The 18,710-nt window shown below is 62.2% G+C and overlaps 18 non-coding genes across 18 annotated transcripts; all 18 read right to left on the bottom strand.

Annotated features, from left to right (window-relative positions):
* Positions 1 to 454: 454 nt before the first annotated feature.
* Positions 455 to 618, bottom strand: LOC138558204 (U1 spliceosomal RNA). The gene has a single exon (XR_011298357.1). It is a non-coding gene; the product is annotated as a U1 spliceosomal RNA (small nuclear RNA).
* Positions 619 to 1,484: 866 nt separating this feature from the next.
* Positions 1,485 to 1,648, bottom strand: LOC138558203 (U1 spliceosomal RNA). The gene has a single exon (XR_011298356.1). It is a non-coding gene; the product is annotated as a U1 spliceosomal RNA (small nuclear RNA).
* An 881-nt stretch (positions 1,649 to 2,529) lies between these two features.
* Positions 2,530 to 2,693, bottom strand: LOC138558573 (U1 spliceosomal RNA). Its single transcript, XR_011298717.1, has one exon. It is a non-coding gene; the product is annotated as a U1 spliceosomal RNA (small nuclear RNA).
* An 866-nt stretch (positions 2,694 to 3,559) lies between these two features.
* Positions 3,560 to 3,723, bottom strand: LOC138558362 (U1 spliceosomal RNA). The gene has a single exon (XR_011298513.1). It is a non-coding gene; the product is annotated as a U1 spliceosomal RNA (small nuclear RNA).
* An 867-nt stretch (positions 3,724 to 4,590) lies between these two features.
* On the bottom strand, positions 4,591 to 4,754 carry LOC138558202 (U1 spliceosomal RNA). Its single transcript, XR_011298355.1, has one exon. It is a non-coding gene; the product is annotated as a U1 spliceosomal RNA (small nuclear RNA).
* An 866-nt stretch (positions 4,755 to 5,620) lies between these two features.
* Positions 5,621 to 5,784, bottom strand: LOC138558361 (U1 spliceosomal RNA). Its single transcript, XR_011298512.1, has one exon. It is a non-coding gene; the product is annotated as a U1 spliceosomal RNA (small nuclear RNA).
* Positions 5,785 to 6,651: 867 nt separating this feature from the next.
* LOC138558201 (U1 spliceosomal RNA) lies at positions 6,652 to 6,815 on the bottom strand. Its single transcript, XR_011298354.1, has one exon. It is a non-coding gene; the product is annotated as a U1 spliceosomal RNA (small nuclear RNA).
* An 881-nt stretch (positions 6,816 to 7,696) lies between these two features.
* Positions 7,697 to 7,860, bottom strand: LOC138558360 (U1 spliceosomal RNA). Its single transcript, XR_011298511.1, has one exon. It is a non-coding gene; the product is annotated as a U1 spliceosomal RNA (small nuclear RNA).
* An 867-nt stretch (positions 7,861 to 8,727) lies between these two features.
* LOC138558199 (U1 spliceosomal RNA) lies at positions 8,728 to 8,891 on the bottom strand. Its single transcript, XR_011298353.1, has one exon. It is a non-coding gene; the product is annotated as a U1 spliceosomal RNA (small nuclear RNA).
* An 880-nt stretch (positions 8,892 to 9,771) lies between these two features.
* LOC138558572 (U1 spliceosomal RNA) lies at positions 9,772 to 9,935 on the bottom strand. The gene has a single exon (XR_011298716.1). It is a non-coding gene; the product is annotated as a U1 spliceosomal RNA (small nuclear RNA).
* An 866-nt stretch (positions 9,936 to 10,801) lies between these two features.
* On the bottom strand, positions 10,802 to 10,965 carry LOC138558359 (U1 spliceosomal RNA). Its single transcript, XR_011298510.1, has one exon. It is a non-coding gene; the product is annotated as a U1 spliceosomal RNA (small nuclear RNA).
* An 866-nt stretch (positions 10,966 to 11,831) lies between these two features.
* On the bottom strand, positions 11,832 to 11,995 carry LOC138558198 (U1 spliceosomal RNA). Its single transcript, XR_011298352.1, has one exon. It is a non-coding gene; the product is annotated as a U1 spliceosomal RNA (small nuclear RNA).
* Positions 11,996 to 12,875: 880 nt separating this feature from the next.
* On the bottom strand, positions 12,876 to 13,039 carry LOC138558570 (U1 spliceosomal RNA). Its single transcript, XR_011298714.1, has one exon. It is a non-coding gene; the product is annotated as a U1 spliceosomal RNA (small nuclear RNA).
* Positions 13,040 to 13,906: 867 nt separating this feature from the next.
* LOC138558197 (U1 spliceosomal RNA) lies at positions 13,907 to 14,070 on the bottom strand. Its single transcript, XR_011298351.1, has one exon. It is a non-coding gene; the product is annotated as a U1 spliceosomal RNA (small nuclear RNA).
* An 881-nt stretch (positions 14,071 to 14,951) lies between these two features.
* On the bottom strand, positions 14,952 to 15,115 carry LOC138558196 (U1 spliceosomal RNA). Its single transcript, XR_011298350.1, has one exon. It is a non-coding gene; the product is annotated as a U1 spliceosomal RNA (small nuclear RNA).
* Positions 15,116 to 15,996: 881 nt separating this feature from the next.
* Positions 15,997 to 16,160, bottom strand: LOC138558358 (U1 spliceosomal RNA). The gene has a single exon (XR_011298509.1). It is a non-coding gene; the product is annotated as a U1 spliceosomal RNA (small nuclear RNA).
* An 867-nt stretch (positions 16,161 to 17,027) lies between these two features.
* LOC138558194 (U1 spliceosomal RNA) lies at positions 17,028 to 17,191 on the bottom strand. Its single transcript, XR_011298348.1, has one exon. It is a non-coding gene; the product is annotated as a U1 spliceosomal RNA (small nuclear RNA).
* An 880-nt stretch (positions 17,192 to 18,071) lies between these two features.
* Positions 18,072 to 18,235, bottom strand: LOC138558569 (U1 spliceosomal RNA). Its single transcript, XR_011298713.1, has one exon. It is a non-coding gene; the product is annotated as a U1 spliceosomal RNA (small nuclear RNA).
* Between the last annotated feature and the right edge of the window lie 475 nt (positions 18,236 to 18,710).

Below are 18,710 nucleotides of genomic sequence, written 5' to 3'. Positions count from 1 at the left end.
GCCCGATCGGTGCTCGGACGGGGCGGGCGGCAGCGGCGGCCGGGAGCCAGTCTCACCCCTGCCCCCAAAACCCCAGGAGCTGGCCGGGCCTTCCTTAGGTTGGAGGGCCTGGGCGCGAAAGCAGAGCCCGGGCAGGGCAGGCTGGCTTCAAGAACTACCGGGGCACCTGATATCATGGGGCGCACAAGTCTGGGGTTAGGCACCTGTGCACTTCACCCCTCCAGTGAATGCTGGCCCTCTTGACCGCAGCAACATTCAGGGGCCCAACCTACACATGACACACATGACTTTCACATTTTTTTATTTCACCAATCCATCAGGCCTGTGGACCCCTGAACGGCCCAGGGCTGGCCCTCTTGACTGCAGCAAAATAAACTCTGCTGCACGAGCTTGGGCCCTGTGAGCAAACAACCTGACTCGCACACTAAACTCTTTCTTTCTTTCACCAATAAATCAGGGGAAAGCGCGAACGCAGTCCCCCACTACCAGAAATAATGCAGTCGAGAATCCCGCATTTGGGGACATCGCAGGGGTCAGCAAATCCGATGTGCAATGGATGAGCCTCACCCTGGGAGCTCTGCCTTGCTGATCACAGATGCTCCCCTGCCAGGTAAGTATGAGTTGCGAGCCAGAGGGCAGGGCTTGGGCCTGTTCTGGAAGCCCCGCTAAGCGAGGGTGAGAAGGCCGGCCCTGACCCAGCCCCAGCCCTCCCGGAAGCCCTGAGCGTCTGCGGAGCTGCCTGTCCCACGTGCAGGGGGAAGCTCCGGCAGGCAGAGCCCAGCAGAAGAGGCACATTGTGGCACAGTTCATGTCTCCCACCAGGCCCTGCTCGGCCTGAGATTTGCATAAATTCGGACCTGGCTGCCAGCCAGCAGGCCCAGTCGGAAAGCGAGCAGGCCTGGCGCAGTGGGCCCACTGGCCCGTCGGCCCCAGGCGGGTCCATGGCCCTCCTGAGCCGACAGGTCACCCCGCTTAACAAGAGCGTCTCGGGTGGGGTGCCCCCCGCCAGGACACGGCAAGGCCCGATCGTGCCCGATCGGTGCTCGGACGGGGCGGGCGGCAGCGGCGGCCGGGAGCCAGTTTCACCCCTGCCCCCAAAACCCCAGGAGCTGGCTGGGCCTTCCTTAGGTTGGAGGGCCTGGGCGCGAAAGCAGAGCCCGGGCAGGGCAGGCTGGCTTCAAGAACTACCGGGGCACCTGATATCATGGGGCGCACAAGTCTGGGGTTAGGCACCTGTGCACTTCACCCCTCCAGTGAATGCTGGCCCTCTTGACCGCAGCAACATTCAGGGGCCCAACCTACACATGACACACATGACTTTCACATTTTTTTATTTCACCAATCCATCAGGCCTGTGGACCCCTGAACGGCCCAGGGCTGGCCCTCTTGACTGCAGCAAAATAAACTCTGCTGCACGAGCTTGGGCCCTGTGTGCAAACAACCTGACTCGCACACTAAACTCTTTCTTTCTTTCACCAATAAATCAGGGGAAAGCGCGAACGCAGTCCCCCACTACCAGAAATAATGCAGTCGAGAATCCCGCATTTGGGGACATCGCAGGGGTCAGCAAATCCGATGTGCAATGGATGAGCCTCACCCTGGGAGCTCTGCCTTGCTGATCACAGATGCTCCCCTGCCAGGTAAGTATGAGTTGCGAGCCAGAGGGCAGGGCTTGGGCCTGTTCTGGAAGCCCCGCTAAGCGAGGGTGAGAAGGCCGGCCCTGACCCAGCCCCAGCCCTCCCGGAAGCCCTGAGCGTCTGCGGAGCTGCCTGTCCCACGTGCAGGGGGAAGCTCCGGCAGGCAGAGCCCAGCAGAAGAGGCACATTGTGGCACAGTTCATGTCTCCCACCAGGCCCTGCTCGGCCTGAGATTTGCATAAATTCGGACCTGGCTGCCAGCCAGCAGGCCCAGTCGGAAAGCGAGCAGGCCTGGCGCAGTGGGCCCACTGGCCCGTCGGCCCCAGGCGGGTCCATGGCCCTCCTGAGCCGACAGGTCACCCCGCTTAACAAGAGCGTCTCGGGTGGGGTGCCCCCCGCCAGGACACGGCAAGGCCGTGAAGGCAAGGCCCGATCGTGCCCGATCCGGTGCTCGGACGGGGCGGGCGGCAGCGGCGGCCGGGAGCCAGTCTCACCCCTGCCCCCAAAACCCCAGGAGCTGGCTGGGCCTTCCTTAGGTTGGAGGGCCTGGGCGCGAAAGCAGAGCCCGGGCAGGGCAGGCTGGCTTCAAGAACTACCGGGGCACCTGATATCATGGGGCGCACAAGTCTGGGGTTAGGCACCTGTGCACTTCACCCCTCCAGTGAATGCTGGCCCTCTTGACCGCAGCAACATTCAGGGGCCCAACCTACACATGACACACATGACTTTCACATTTTTTTATTTCACCAATCCATCAGGCCTGTGGACCCCTGAACGGCCCAGGGCTGGCCCTCTTGACTGCAGCAAAATAAACTCTGCTGCACGAGCTTGGGCCCTGTGTGCAAACAACCTGACTCGCACACTAAACTCTTTGTTTCTTTCACCAATAAATCAGGGGAAAGCGCGAACGCAGTCCCCCACTACCAGAAATAATGCAGTCGAGAATCCCGCATTTGGGGACATCGCAGGGGTCAGCAAATCCGATGTGCAATGGAGGAGTCTCACCCTGGGAGCTCTGCCTTGCTGATCACAGATGCTCCCCTGCCAGGTAAGTATGAGTTGCGAGCCAGAGGGCAGGGCTTGGGCCTGTTCTGGAAGCCCCGCTAAGCGAGGGTGAGAAGGCCGGCCCTGACCCAGCCCCAGCCCTCCCGGAAGCCCTGAGCGTCTGCGGAGCTGCCTGTCCCACGTGCAGGGGGAAGCTCCGGCAGGCAGAGCCCAGCAGAAGAGGCACATTGTGGCACAGTTCATGTCTCCCACCAGGCCCTGCTCGGCCTGAGATTTGCATAAATTCGGACCTGGCTGCCAGCCAGCAGGCCCAGTCGGAAAGCGAGCAGGCCTGGCGCAGTGGGCCCACTGGCCCGTCGGCCCCAGGCGGGTCCATGGCCCTCCTGAGCCGACAGGTCACCCCGCTTAACAAGAGCGTCTCGGGTGGGGTGCCCCCCGCCAGGACACGGCAAGGCCCGATCGTGCCCGATCGGTGCTCGGACGGGGCGGGCGGCAGCGGCGGCCGGGAGCCAGTTTCACCCCTGCCCCCAAAACCCCAGGAGCTGGCTGGGCCTTCCTTAGGTTGGAGGGCCTGGGCGCGAAAGCAGAGCCCGGGCAGGGCAGGCTGGCTTCAAGAACTACCGGGGCACCTGATATCATGGGGCGCACAAGTCTGGGGTTAGGCACCTGTGCACTTCACCCCTCCAGTGAATGCTGGCCCTCTTGACCGCAGCAACATTCAGGGGCCCAACCTACACATGACACACATGACTTTCACATTTTTTTATTTCACCAATCCATCAGGCCTGTGGACCCCTGAACGGCCCAGGGCTGGCCCTCTTGACTGCAGCAAAATAAACTCTGCTGCACGAGCTTGGGCCCTGTGTGCAAACAACCTGACTCGCACACTAAACTCTTTCTTTCTTTCACCAATAAATCAGGGGAAAGCGCGAACGCAGTCCCCCACTACCAGAAATAATACAGTCGAGAATCCCGCATTTGGGGACATCGCAGGGGTCAGCAAATCCGATGTGCAATGGATGAGCCTCACCCTGGGAGCTCTGCCTTGCTGATCACAGATGCTCCCCTGCCAGGTAAGTATGAGTTGCGAGCCAGAGGGCAGGGCTTGGGCCTGTTCTGGAAGCCCCGCTAAGCGAGGGTGAGAAGGCCGGCCCTGACCCAGCCCCAGCCCTCCCGGAAGCCCTGAGCGTCTGCGGAGCTGCCTGTCCCACGTGCAGGGGGAAGCTCCGGCAGGCAGAGCCCAGCAGAAGAGGCACATTGTGGCACAGTTCATGTCTCCCACCAGGCCCTGCTCGGCCTGAGATTTGCATAAATTCGGACCTGGCTGCCAGCCAGCAGGCCCAGTCGGAAAGCGAGCAGGCCTGGCGCAGTGGGCCCACTGGCCCGTCGGCCCCAGGCGGGTCCATGGCCCTCCTGAGCCGACAGGTCACCCCGCTTAACAAGAGCGTCTCGGGTGGGGTGCCCCCCGCCAGGACACGGCAAGGCCCGATCGTGCCCGATCGGTGCTCGGACGGGGCGGGCGGCAGCGGCGGCCGGGAGCCAGTTTCACCCCTGCCCCCAAAACCCCAGGAGCTGGCTGGGCCTTCCTTAGGTTGGAGGGCCTGGGCGCGAAAGCAGAGCCCGGGCAGGGCAGGCTGGCTTCAAGAACTACCGGGGCACCTGATATCATGGGGCGCACAAGTCTGGGGTTAGGCACCTGTGCACTTCACCCCTCCAGTGAATGCTGGCCCTCTTGACCGCAGCAACATTCAGGGGCCCAACCTACACATGACACACATGACTTTCACATTTTTTTATTTCACCAATCCATCAGGCCTGTGGACCCCTGAACGGCCCAGGGCTGGCCCTCTTGACTGCAGCAAAATAAACTCTGCTGCACGAGCTTGGGCCCTGTGTGCAAACAACCTGACTCTGCACACTAAACTCTTTCTTTCTTTCACCAATAAATCAGGGGAAAGCGCGAACGCAGTCCCCCACTACCAGAAATAATGCAGTCGAGAATCCCGCATTTGGGGACATCGCAGGGGTCAGCAAATCCGATGTGCAATGGATGAGCCTCACCCTGGGAGCTCTGCCTTGCTGATCACAGATGCTCCCCTGCCAGGTAAGTATGAGTTGCGAGCCAGAGGGCAGGGCTTGGGCCTGTTCTGGAAGCCCCGCTAAGCGAGGGTGAGAAGGCCGGCCCTGACCCAGCCCCAGCCCTCCCGGAAGCCCTGAGCGTCTGCGGAGCTGCCTGTCCCACGTGCAGGGGGAAGCTCCGGCAGGCAGAGCCCAGCAGAAGAGGCACATTGTGGCACAGTTCATGTCTCCCACCAGGCCCTGCTCGGCCTGAGATTTGCATAAATTCGGACCTGGCTGCCAGCCAGCAGGCCCAGTCGGAAAGCGAGCAGGCCTGGCGCAGTGGGCCCACTGGCCCGTCGGCCCCAGGCGGGTCCATGGCCCTCCTGAGCCGACAGGTCACCCCGCTTAACAAGAGCGTCTCGGGTGGGGTGCCCCCCGCCAGGACACGGCAAGGCCCGATCGTGCCCGATCGGTGCTCGGACGGGGCGGGCGGCAGCGGCGGCCGGGAGCCAGTTTCACCCCTGCCCCCAAAACCCCAGGAGCTGGCTGGGCCTTCCTTAGGTTGGAGGGCCTGGGCGCGAAAGCAGAGCCCGGGCAGGGCAGGCTGGCTTCAAGAACTACCGGGGCACCTGATATCATGGGGCGCACAAGTCTGGGGTTAGGCACCTGTGCACTTCACCCCTCCAGTGAATGCTGGCCCTCTTGACCGCAGCAACATTCAGGGGCCCAACCTACACATGACACACATGACTTTCACATTTTTTTATTTCACCAATCCATCAGGCCTGTGGACCCCTGAACGGCCCAGGGCTGGCCCTCTTGACTGCAGCAAAATAAACTCTGCTGCACGAGCTTGGGCCCTGTGTGCAAACAACCTGACTCGCACACTAAACTCTTTCTTTCTTTCACCAATAAATCAGGGGAAAGCGCGAACGCAGTCCCCCACTACCAGAAATAATACAGTCGAGAATCCCGCATTTGGGGACATCGCAGGGGTCAGCAAATCCGATGTGCAATGGATGAGCCTCACCCTGGGAGCTCTGCCTTGCTGATCACAGATGCTCCCCTGCCAGGTAAGTATGAGTTGCGAGCCAGAGGGCAGGGCTTGGGCCTGTTCTGGAAGCCCCGCTAAGCGAGGGTGAGAAGGCCGGCCCTGACCCAGCCCCAGCCCTCCCGGAAGCCCTGAGCGTCTGCGGAGCTGCCTGTCCCACGTGCAGGGGGAAGCTCCGGCAGGCAGAGCCCAGCAGAAGAGGCACATTGTGGCACAGTTCATGTCTCCCACCAGGCCCTGCTCGGCCTGAGATTTGCATAAATTCGGACCTGGCTGCCAGCCAGCAGGCCCAGTCGGAAAGCGAGCAGGCCTGGCGCAGTGGGCCCACTGGCCCGTCGGCCCCAGGCGGGTCCATGGCCCTCCTGAGCCGACAGGTCACCCCGCTTAACAAGAGCGTCTCGGGTGGGGTGCCCCCCGCCAGGACACGGCAAGGCCCGATCGTGCCCGATCGGTGCTCGGACGGGGCGGGCGGCAGCGGCGGCCGGGAGCCAGTTTCACCCCTGCCCCCAAAACCCCAGGAGCTGGCTGGGCCTTCCTTAGGTTGGAGGGCCTGGGCGCGAAAGCAGAGCCCGGGCAGGGCAGGCTGGCTTCAAGAACTACCGGGGCACCTGATATCATGGGGCGCACAAGTCTGGGGTTAGGCACCTGTGCACTTCACCCCTCCAGTGAATGCTGGCCCTCTTGACCGCAGCAACATTCAGGGGCCCAACCTACACATGACACACATGACTTTCACATTTTTTTATTTCACCAATCCATCAGGCCTGTGGACCCCTGAACGGCCCAGGGCTGGCCCTCTTGACTGCAGCAAAATAAACTCTGCTGCACGAGCTTGGGCCCTGTGTGCAAACAACCTGACTCTGCACACTAAACTCTTTCTTTCTTTCACCAATAAATCAGGGGAAAGCGCGAACGCAGTCCCCCACTACCAGAAATAATGCAGTCGAGAATCCCGCATTTGGGGACATCGCAGGGGTCAGCAAATCCGATGTGCAATGGATGAGCCTCACCCTGGGAGCTCTGCCTTGCTGATCACAGATGCTCCCCTGCCAGGTAAGTATGAGTTGCGAGCCAGAGGGCAGGGCTTGGGCCTGTTCTGGAAGCCCCGCTAAGCGAGGGTGAGAAGGCCGGCCCTGACCCAGCCCCAGCCCTCCCGGAAGCCCTGAGCGTCTGCGGAGCTGCCTGTCCCACGTGCAGGGGGAAGCTCCGGCAGGCAGAGCCCAGCAGAAGAGGCACATTGTGGCACAGTTCATGTCTCCCACCAGGCCCTGCTCGGCCTGAGATTTGCATAAATTCGGACCTGGCTGCCAGCCAGCAGGCCCAGTCGGAAAGCGAGCAGGCCTGGCGCAGTGGGCCCACTGGCCCGTCGGCCCCAGGCGGGTCCATGGCCCTCCTGAGCCGACAGGTCACCCCGCTTAACAAGAGCGTCTCGGGTGGGGTGCCCCCCGCCAGGACACGGCAAGGCCGTGAAGGCAAGGCCCGATCGTGCCCGATCCGGTGCTCGGACGGGGCGGGCGGCAGCGGCGGCCGGGAGCCAGTCTCACCCCTGCCCCCAAAACCCCAGGAGCTGGCTGGGCCTTCCTTAGGTTGGAGGGCCTGGGCGCGAAAGCAGAGCCCGGGCAGGGCAGGCTGGCTTCAAGAACTACCGGGGCACCTGATATCATGGGGCGCACAAGTCTGGGGTTAGGCACCTGTGCACTTCACCCCTCCAGTGAATGCTGGCCCTCTTGACCGCAGCAACATTCAGGGGCCCAACCTACACATGACACACATGACTTTCACATTTTTTTATTTCACCAATCCATCAGGCCTGTGGACCCCTGAACGGCCCAGGGCTGGCCCTCTTGACTGCAGCAAAATAAACTCTGCTGCACGAGCTTGGGCCCTGTGTGCAAACAACCTGACTCGCACACTAAACTCTTTCTTTCTTTCACCAATAAATCAGGGGAAAGCGCGAACGCAGTCCCCCACTACCAGAAATAATACAGTCGAGAATCCCGCATTTGGGGACATCGCAGGGGTCAGCAAATCCGATGTGCAATGGATGAGCCTCACCCTGGGAGCTCTGCCTTGCTGATCACAGATGCTCCCCTGCCAGGTAAGTATGAGTTGCGAGCCAGAGGGCAGGGCTTGGGCCTGTTCTGGAAGCCCCGCTAAGCGAGGGTGAGAAGGCCGGCCCTGACCCAGCCCCAGCCCTCCCGGAAGCCCTGAGCGTCTGCGGAGCTGCCTGTCCCACGTGCAGGGGGAAGCTCCGGCAGGCAGAGCCCAGCAGAAGAGGCACATTGTGGCACAGTTCATGTCTCCCACCAGGCCCTGCTCGGCCTGAGATTTGCATAAATTCGGACCTGGCTGCCAGCCAGCAGGCCCAGTCGGAAAGCGAGCAGGCCTGGCGCAGTGGGCCCACTGGCCCGTCGGCCCCAGGCGGGTCCATGGCCCTCCTGAGCCGACAGGTCACCCCGCTTAACAAGAGCGTCTCGGGTGGGGTGCCCCCCGCCAGGACACGGCAAGGCCCGATCGTGCCCGATCGGTGCTCGGACGGGGCGGGCGGCAGCGGCGGCCGGGAGCCAGTTTCACCCCTGCCCCCAAAACCCCAGGAGCTGGCTGGGCCTTCCTTAGGTTGGAGGGCCTGGGCGCGAAAGCAGAGCCCGGGCAGGGCAGGCTGGCTTCAAGAACTACCGGGGCACCTGATATCATGGGGCGCACAAGTCTGGGGTTAGGCACCTGTGCACTTCACCCCTCCAGTGAATGCTGGCCCTCTTGACCGCAGCAACATTCAGGGGCCCAACCTACACATGACACACATGACTTTCACATTTTTTTATTTCACCAATCCATCAGGCCTGTGGACCCCTGAACGGCCCAGGGCTGGCCCTCTTGACTGCAGCAAAATAAACTCTGCTGCACGAGCTTGGGCCCTGTGTGCAAACAACCTGACTCTGCACACTAAACTCTTTCTTTCTTTCACCAATAAATCAGGGGAAAGCGCGAACGCAGTCCCCCACTACCAGAAATAATGCAGTCGAGAATCCCGCATTTGGGGACATCGCAGGGGTCAGCAAATCCGATGTGCAATGGATGAGCCTCACCCTGGGAGCTCTGCCTTGCTGATCACAGATGCTCCCCTGCCAGGTAAGTATGAGTTGCGAGCCAGAGGGCAGGGCTTGGGCCTGTTCTGGAAGCCCCGCTAAGCGAGGGTGAGAAGGCCGGCCCTGACCCAGCCCCAGCCCTCCCGGAAGCCCTGAGCGTCTGCGGAGCTGCCTGTCCCACGTGCAGGGGGAAGCTCCGGCAGGCAGAGCCCAGCAGAAGAGGCACATTGTGGCACAGTTCATGTCTCCCACCAGGCCCTGCTCGGCCTGAGATTTGCATAAATTCGGACCTGGCTGCCAGCCAGCAGGCCCAGTCGGAAAGCGAGCAGGCCTGGCGCAGTGGGCCCACTGGCCCGTCGGCCCCAGGCGGGTCCATGGCCCTCCTGAGCCGACAGGTCACCCCGCTTAACAAGAGCGTCTCGGGTGGGGTGCCCCCCGCCAGGACACGGCAAGGCCGTGAAGGCAAGGCCCGATCGTGCCCGATCGGTGCTCGGACGGGGCGGGCGGCAGCGGCGGCCGGGAGCCAGTCTCACCCCTGCCCCCAAAACCCCAGGAGCTGGCTGGGCCTTCCTTAGGTTGGAGGGCCTGGGCGCGAAAGCAGAGCCCGGGCAGGGCAGGCTGGCTTCAAGAACTACCGGGGCACCTGATATCATGGGGCGCACAAGTCTGGGGTTAGGCACCTGTGCACTTCACCCCTCCAGTGAATGCTGGCCCTCTTGACCGCAGCAACATTCAGGGGCCCAACCTACACATGACACACATGACTTTCACATTTTTTTATTTCACCAATCCATCAGGCCTGTGGACCCCTGAACGGCCCAGGGCTGGCCCTCTTGACTGCAGCAAAATAAACTCTGCTGCACGAGCTTGGGCCCTGTGTGCAAACAACCTGACTCGCACACTAAACTCTTTCTTTCTTTCACCAATAAATCAGGGGAAAGCGCGAACGCAGTCCCCCACTACCAGAAATAATGCAGTCGAGAATCCCGCATTTGGGGACATCGCAGGGGTCAGCAAATCCGATGTGCAATGGAGGAGTCTCACCCTGGGAGCTCTGCCTTGCTGATCACAGATGCTCCCCTGCCAGGTAAGTATGAGTTGCGAGCCAGAGGGCAGGGCTTGGGCCTGTTCTGGAAGCCCCGCTAAGCGAGGGTGAGAAGGCCGGCCCTGACCCAGCCCCAGCCCTCCCGGAAGCCCTGAGCGTCTGCGGAGCTGCCTGTCCCACGTGCAGGGGGAAGCTCCGGCAGGCAGAGCCCAGCAGAAGAGGCACATTGTGGCACAGTTCATGTCTCCCACCAGGCCCTGCTCGGCCTGAGATTTGCATAAATTCGGACCTGGCTGCCAGCCAGCAGGCCCAGTCGGAAAGCGAGCAGGCCTGGCGCAGTGGGCCCACTGGCCCGTCGGCCCCAGGCGGGTCCATGGCCCTCCTGAGCCGACAGGTCACCCCGCTTAACAAGAGCGTCTCGGGTGGGGTGCCCCCCGCCAGGACACGGCAAGGCCCGATCGTGCCCGATCGGTGCTCGGACGGGGCGGGCGGCAGCGGCGGCCGGGAGCCAGTTTCACCCCTGCCCCCAAAACCCCAGGAGCTGGCTGGGCCTTCCTTAGGTTGGAGGGCCTGGGCGCGAAAGCAGAGCCCGGGCAGGGCAGGCTGGCTTCAAGAACTACCGGGGCACCTGATATCATGGGGCGCACAAGTCTGGGGTTAGGCACCTGTGCACTTCACCCCTCCAGTGAATGCTGGCCCTCTTGACCGCAGCAACATTCAGGGGCCCAACCTACACATGACACACATGACTTTCACATTTTTTTATTTCACCAATCCATCAGGCCTGTGGACCCCTGAACGGCCCAGGGCTGGCCCTCTTGACTGCAGCAAAATAAACTCTGCTGCACGAGCTTGGGCCCTGTGTGCAAACAACCTGACTCGCACACTAAACTCTTTCTTTCTTTCACCAATAAATCAGGGGAAAGCGCGAACGCAGTCCCCCACTACCAGAAATAATACAGTCGAGAATCCCGCATTTGGGGACATCGCAGGGGTCAGCAAATCCGATGTGCAATGGATGAGCCTCACCCTGGGAGCTCTGCCTTGCTGATCACAGATGCTCCCCTGCCAGGTAAGTATGAGTTGCGAGCCAGAGGGCAGGGCTTGGGCCTGTTCTGGAAGCCCCGCTAAGCGAGGGTGAGAAGGCCGGCCCTGACCCAGCCCCAGCCCTCCCGGAAGCCCTGAGCGTCTGCGGAGCTGCCTGTCCCACGTGCAGGGGGAAGCTCCGGCAGGCAGAGCCCAGCAGAAGAGGCACATTGTGGCACAGTTCATGTCTCCCACCAGGCCCTGCTCGGCCTGAGATTTGCATAAATTCGGACCTGGCTGCCAGCCAGCAGGCCCAGTCGGAAAGCGAGCAGGCCTGGCGCAGTGGGCCCACTGGCCCGTCGGCCCCAGGCGGGTCCATGGCCCTCCTGAGCCGACAGGTCACCCCGCTTAACAAGAGCGTCTCGGGTGGGGTGCCCCCCGCCAGGACACGGCAAGGCCCGATCGTGCCCGATCGGTGCTCGGACGGGGCGGGCGGCAGCGGCGGCCGGGAGCCAGTTTCACCCCTGCCCCCAAAACCCCAGGAGCTGGCTGGGCCTTCCTTAGGTTGGAGGGCCTGGGCGCGAAAGCAGAGCCCGGGCAGGGCAGGCTGGCTTCAAGAACTACCGGGGCACCTGATATCATGGGGCGCACAAGTCTGGGGTTAGGCACCTGTGCACTTCACCCCTCCAGTGAATGCTGGCCCTCTTGACCGCAGCAACATTCAGGGGCCCAACCTACACATGACACACATGACTTTCACATTTTTTTATTTCACCAATCCATCAGGCCTGTGGACCCCTGAACGGCCCAGGGCTGGCCCTCTTGACTGCAGCAAAATAAACTCTGCTGCACGAGCTTGGGCCCTGTGTGCAAACAACCTGACTCGCACACTAAACTCTTTCTTTCTTTCACCAATAAATCAGGGGAAAGCGCGAACGCAGTCCCCCACTACCAGAAATAATGCAGTCGAGAATCCCGCATTTGGGGACATCGCAGGGGTCAGCAAATCCGATGTGCAATGGATGAGCCTCACCCTGGGAGCTCTGCCTTGCTGATCACAGATGCTCCCCTGCCAGGTAAGTATGAGTTGCGAGCCAGAGGGCAGGGCTTGGGCCTGTTCTGGAAGCCCCGCTAAGCGAGGGTGAGAAGGCCGGCCCTGACCCAGCCCCAGCCCTCCCGGAAGCCCTGAGCGTCTGCGGAGCTGCCTGTCCCACGTGCAGGGGGAAGCTCCGGCAGGCAGAGCCCAGCAGAAGAGGCACATTGTGGCACAGTTCATGTCTCCCACCAGGCCCTGCTCGGCCTGAGATTTGCATAAATTCGGACCTGGCTGCCAGCCAGCAGGCCCAGTCGGAAAGCGAGCAGGCCTGGCGCAGTGGGCCCACTGGCCCGTCGGCCCCAGGCGGGTCCATGGCCCTCCTGAGCCGACAGGTCACCCCGCTTAACAAGAGCGTCTCGGGTGGGGTGCCCCCCGCCAGGACACGGCAAGGCCGTGAAGGCAAGGCCCGATCGTGCCCGATCGGTGCTCGGACGGGGCGGGCGGCAGCGGCGGCCGGGAGCCAGTCTCACCCCTGCCACCAAAACCCCAGGAGCTGGCTGGGCCTTCCTTAGGTTGGAGGGCCTGGGCGCGAAAGCAGAGCCCGGGCAGGGCAGGCTGGCTTCAAGAACTACCGGGGCACCTGATATCATGGGGCGCACAAGTCTGGGGTTAGGCACCTGTGCACTTCACCCCTCCAGTGAATGCTGGCCCTCTTGACCGCAGCAACATTCAGTGGCCCAACCTACACATGACACACATGACTTTCACATTTTTTTATTTCACCAATCCATCAGGCCTGTGGACCCCTGAACGGCCCAGGGCTGGCCCTCTTGACTGCAGCAAAATAAACTCTGCTGCACGAGCTTGGGCCCTGTGTGCAAACAACCTGACTCGCACACTAAACTCTTTCTTTCTTTCACCAATAAATCAGGGGAAAGCGCGAACGCAGTCCCCCACTACCAGAAATAATGCAGTCGAGAATCCCGCATTTGGGGACATCGCAGGGGTCAGCAAATCCGATGTGCAATGGAGGAGTCTCACCCTGGGAGCTCTGCCTTGCTGATCACAGATGCTCCCCTGCCAGGTAAGTATGAGTTGCGAGCCAGAGGGCAGGGCTTGGGCCTGTTCTGGAAGCCCCGCTAAGCGAGGGTGAGAAGGCCGGCCCTGACCCAGCCCCAGCCCTCCCGGAAGCCCTGAGCGTCTGCGGAGCTGCCTGTCCCACGTGCAGGGGGAAGCTCCGGCAGGCAGAGCCCAGCAGAAGAGGCACATTGTGGCACAGTTCATGTCTCCCACCAGGCCCTGCTCGGCCTGAGATTTGCATAAATTCGGACCTGGCTGCCAGCCAGCAGGCCCAGTCGGAAAGCGAGCAGGCCTGGCGCAGTGGGCCCACTGGCCCGTCGGCCCCAGGCGGGTCCATGGCCCTCCTGAGCCGACAGGTCACCCCGCTTAACAAGAGCGTCTCGGGTGGGGTGCCCCCCGCCAGGACACGGCAAGGCCCGATCGTGCCCGATCGGTGCTCGGACGGGGCGGGCGGCAGCGGCGGCCGGGAGCCAGTTTCACCCCTGCCCCCAAAACCCCAGGAGCTGGCTGGGCCTTCCTTAGGTTGGAGGGCCTGGGCGCGAAAGCAGAGCCCGGGCAGGGCAGGCTGGCTTCAAGAACTACCGGGGCACCTGATATCATGGGGCGCACAAGTCTGGGGTTAGGCACCTGTGCACTTCACCCCTCCAGTGAATGCTGGCCCTCTTGACCGCAGCAACATTCAGGGGCCCAACCTACACATGACACACATGACTTTCACATTTTTTTATTTCACCAATCCATCAGGCCTGTGGACCCCTGAACGGCCCAGGGCTGGCCCTCTTGACTGCAGCAAAATAAACTCTGCTGCACGAGCTTGGGCCCTGTGTGCAAACAACCTGACTCTGCACACTAAACTCTTTCTTTCTTTCACCAATAAATCAGGGGAAAGCGCGAACGCAGTCCCCCACTACCAGAAATAATGCAGTCGAGAATCCCGCATTTGGGGACATCGCAGGGGTCAGCAAATCCGATGTGCAATGGATGAGCCTCACCCTGGGAGCTCTGCCTTGCTGATCACAGATGCTCCCCTGCCAGGTAAGTATGAGTTGCGAGCCAGAGGGCAGGGCTTGGGCCTGTTCTGGAAGCCCCGCTAAGCGAGGGTGAGAAGGCCGGCCCTGACCCAGCCCCAGCCCTCCCGGAAGCCCTGAGCGTCTGCGGAGCTGCCTGTCCCACGTGCAGGGGGAAGCTCCGGCAGGCAGAGCCCAGCAGAAGAGGCACATTGTGGCACAGTTCATGTCTCCCACCAGGCCCTGCTCGGCCTGAGATTTGCATAAATTCGGACCTGGCTGCCAGCCAGCAGGCCCAGTCGGAAAGCGAGCAGGCCTGGCGCAGTGGGCCCACTGGCCCGTCGGCCCCAGGCGGGTCCATGGCCCTCCTGAGCCGACAGGTCACCCCGCTTAACAAGAGCGTCTCGGGTGGGGTGCCCCCCGCCAGGACACGGCAAGGCCGTGAAGGCAAGGCCCGATCGTGCCCGATCGGTGCTCGGACGGGGCGGGCGGCAGCGGCGGCCGGGAGCCAGTCTCACCCCTGCCCCCAAAACCCCAGGAGCTGGCTGGGCCTTCCTTAGGTTGGAGGGCCTGGGCGCGAAAGCAGAGCCCGGGCAGGGCAGGCTGGCTTCAAGAACTACCGGGGCACCTGATATCATGGGGCGCACAAGTCTGGGGTTAGGCACCTGTGCACTTCACCCCTCCAGTGAATGCTGGCCCTCTTGACCGCAGCAACATTCAGGGGCCCAACCTACACATGACACACATGACTTTCACATTTTTTTATTTCACCAATCCATCAGGCCTGTGGACCCCTGAACGGCCCAGGGCTGGCCCTCTTGACTGCAGCAAAATAAACTCTGCTGCACGAGCTTGGGCCCTGTGTGCAAACAACCTGACTCTGCACACTAAACTCTTTCTTTCTTTCACCAATAAATCAGGGGAAAGCGCGAACGCAGTCCCCCACTACCAGAAATAATGCAGTCGAGAATCCCGCATTTGGGGACATCGCAGGGGTCAGCAAATCCGATGTGCAATGGATGAGCCTCACCCTGGGAGCTCTGCCTTGCTGATCACAGATGCTCCCCTGCCAGGTAAGTATGAGTTGCGAGCCAGAGGGCAGGGCTTGGGCCTGTTCTGGAAGCCCCGCTAAGCGAGGGTGAGAAGGCCGGCCCTGACCCAGCCCCAGCCCTCCCGGAAGCCCTGAGCGTCTGCGGAGCTGCCTGTCCCACGTGCAGGGGGAAGCTCCGGCAGGCAGAGCCCAGCAGAAGAGGCACATTGTGGCACAGTTCATGTCTCCCACCAGGCCCTGCTCGGCCTGAGATTTGCATAAATTCGGACCTGGCTGCCAGCCAGCAGGCCCAGTCGGAAAGCGAGCAGGCCTGGCGCAGTGGGCCCACTGGCCCGTCGGCCCCAGGCGGGTCCATGGCCCTCCTGAGCCGACAGGTCACCCCGCTTAACAAGAGCGTCTCGGGTGGGGTGCCCCCCGCCAGGACACGGCAAGGCCGTGAAGGCAAGGCCCGATCGTGCCCGATCCGGTGCTCGGACGGGGCGGGCGGCAGCGGCGGCCGGGAGCCAGTCTCACCCCTGCCCCCAAAACCCCAGGAGCTGGCTGGGCCTTCCTTAGGTTGGAGGGCCTGGGCGCGAAAGCAGAGCCCGGGCAGGGCAGGCTGGCTTCAAGAACTACCGGGGCACCTGATATCATGGGGCGCACAAGTCTGGGGTTAGGCACCTGTGCACTTCACCCCTCCAGTGAATGCTGGCCCTCTTGACCGCAGCAACATTCAGGGGCCCAACCTACACATGACACACATGACTTTCACATTTTTTTATTTCACCAATCCATCAGGCCTGTGGACCCCTGAACGGCCCAGGGCTGGCCCTCTTGACTGCAGCAAAATAAACTCTGCTGCACGAGCTTGGGCCCTGTGTGCAAACAACCTGACTCGCACACTAAACTCTTTCTTTCTTTCACCAATAAATCAGGGGAAAGCGCGAACGCAGTCCCCCACTACCAGAAATAATACAGTCGAGAATCCCGCATTTGGGGACATCGCAGGGGTCAGCAAATCCGATGTGCAATGGATGAGCCTCACCCTGGGAGCTCTGCCTTGCTGATCACAGATGCTCCCCTGCCAGGTAAGTATGAGTTGCGAGCCAGAGGGCAGGGCTTGGGCCTGTTCTGGAAGCCCCGCTAAGCGAGGGTGAGAAGGCCGGCCCTGACCCAGCCCCAGCCCTCCCGGAAGCCCTGAGCGTCTGCGGAGCTGCCTGTCCCACGTGCAGGGGGAAGCTCCGGCAGGCAGAGCCCAGCAGAAGAGGCACATTGTGGCACAGTTCATGTCTCCCACCAGGCCCTGCTCGGCCTGAGATTTGCATAAATTCGGACCTGGCTGCCAGCCAGCAGGCCCAGTCGGAAAGCGAGCAGGCCTGGCGCAGTGGGCCCACTGGCCCGTCGGCCCCAGGCGGGTCCATGGCCCTCCTGAGCCGACAGGTCACCCCGCTTAACAAGAGCGTCTCGGGTGGGGTGCCCCCCGCCAGGACACGGCAAGGCCCGATCGTGCCCGATCGGTGCTCGGACGGGGCGGGCGGCAGCGGCGGCCGGGAGCCAGTTTCACCCCTGCCCCCAAAACCCCAGGAGCTGGCTGGGCCTTCCTTAGGTTGGAGGGCCTGGGCGCGAAAGCAGAGCCCGGGCAGGGCAGGCTGGCTTCAAGAACTACCGGGGCACCTGATATCATGGGGCGCACAAGTCTGGGGTTAGGCACCTGTGCACTTCACCCCTCCAGTGAATGCTGGCCCTCTTGACCGCAGCAACATTCAGGGGCCCAACCTACACATGACACACATGACTTTCACATTTTTTTATTTCACCAATCCATCAGGCCTGTGGACCCCTGAACGGCCCAGGGCTGGCCCTCTTGACTGCAGCAAAATAAACTCTGCTGCACGAGCTTGGGCCCTGTGTGCAAACAACCTGACTCTGCACACTAAACTCTTTCTTTCTTTCACCAATAAATCAGGGGAAAGCGCGAACGCAGTCCCCCACTACCAGAAATAATGCAGTCGAGAATCCCGCATTTGGGGACATCGCAGGGGTCAGCAAATCCGATGTGCAATGGATGAGCCTCACCCTGGGAGCTCTGCCTTGCTGATCACAGATGCTCCCCTGCCAGGTAAGTATGAGTTGCGAGCCAGAGGGCAGGGCTTGGGCCTGTTCTGGAAGCCCCGCTAAGCGAGGGTGAGAAGGCCGGCCCTGACCCAGCCCCAGCCCTCCCGGAAGCCCTGAGCGTCTGCGGAGCTGCCTGTCCCACGTGCAGGGGGAAGCTCCGGCAGGCAGAGCCCAGCAGAAGAGGCACATTGTGGCACAGTTCATGTCTCCCACCAGGCCCTGCTCGGCCTGAGATTTGCATAAATTCGGACCTGGCTGCCAGCCAGCAGGCCCAGTCGGAAAGCGAGCAGGCCTGGCGCAGTGGGCCCACTGGCCCGTCGGCCCCAGGCGGGTCCATGGCCCTCCTGAGCCGACAGGTCACCCCGCTTAACAAGAGCGTCTCGGGTGGGGTGCCCCCCGCCAGGACACGGCAAGGCCGTGAAGGCAAGGCCCGATCGTGCCCGATCGGTGCTCGGACGGGGCGGGCGGCAGCGGCGGCCGGGAGCCAGTCTCACCCCTGCCCCCAAAACCCCAGGAGCTGGCTGGGCCTTCCTTAGGTTGGAGGGCCTGGGCGCGAAAGCAGAGCCCGGGCAGGGCAGGCTGGCTTCAAGAACTACCGGGGCACCTGATATCATGGGGCGCACAAGTCTGGGGTTAGGCACCTGTGCACTTCACCCCTCCAGTGAATGCTGGCCCTCTTGACCGCAGCAACATTCAGGGGCCCAACCTACACATGACACACATGACTTTCACATTTTTTTATTTCACCAATCCATCAGGCCTGTGGACCCCTGAACGGCCCAGGGCTGGCCCTCTTGACTGCAGCAAAATAAACTCTGCTGCACGAGCTTGGGCCCTGTGTGCAAACAACCTGACTCGCACACTAAACTCTTTCTTTCTTTCACCAATAAATCAGGGGAAAGCGCGAACGCAGTCCCCCACTACCAGAAATAATGCAGTCGAGAATCCCGCATTTGGGGACATCGCAGGGGTCAGCAAATCCGATGTGCAATGGAGGAGTCTCACCCTGGGAGCTCTGCCTTGCTGATCACAGATGCTCCCCTGCCAGGTAAGTATGAGTTGCGAGCCAGAGGGCAGGGCTTGGGCCTGTTCTGGAAGCCCCGCTAAGCGAGGGTGAGAAGGCCGGCCCTGACCCAGCCCCAGCCCTCCCGGAAGCCCTGAGCGTCTGCGGAGCTGCCTGTCCCACGTGCAGGGGGAAGCTCCGGCAGGCAGAGCCCAGCAGAAGAGGCACATTGTGGCACAGTTCATGTCTCCCACCAGGCCCTGCTCGGCCTGAGATTTGCATAAATTCGGACCTGGCTGCCAGCCAGCAGGCCCAGTCGGAAAGCGAGCAGGCCTGGCGCAGTGGGCCCACTGGCCCGTCGGCCCCAGGCGGGTCCATGGCCCTCCTGAGCCGACAGGTCACCCCGCTTAACAAGAGCGTCTCGGGTGGGGTGCCCCCCGCCAGGACACGGCAAGGCCCGATCGTGCCCGATCGGTGCTCGGACGGGGCGGGCGGCAGCGGCGGCCGGGAGCCAGTTTCACCCCTGCC

Source organism: Ambystoma mexicanum, unplaced genomic scaffold (genome assembly GCF_040938575.1).
Source record: "Ambystoma mexicanum isolate Mex_15411 unplaced genomic scaffold, UKY_AmexF1_1 Mex_scaf34, whole genome shotgun sequence".
NCBI classification, from domain to species: Eukaryota; Metazoa; Chordata; class Amphibia; order Caudata; family Ambystomatidae; genus Ambystoma; species Ambystoma mexicanum.
This window is presented reverse-complemented; position numbering and strand designations above follow the sequence as displayed.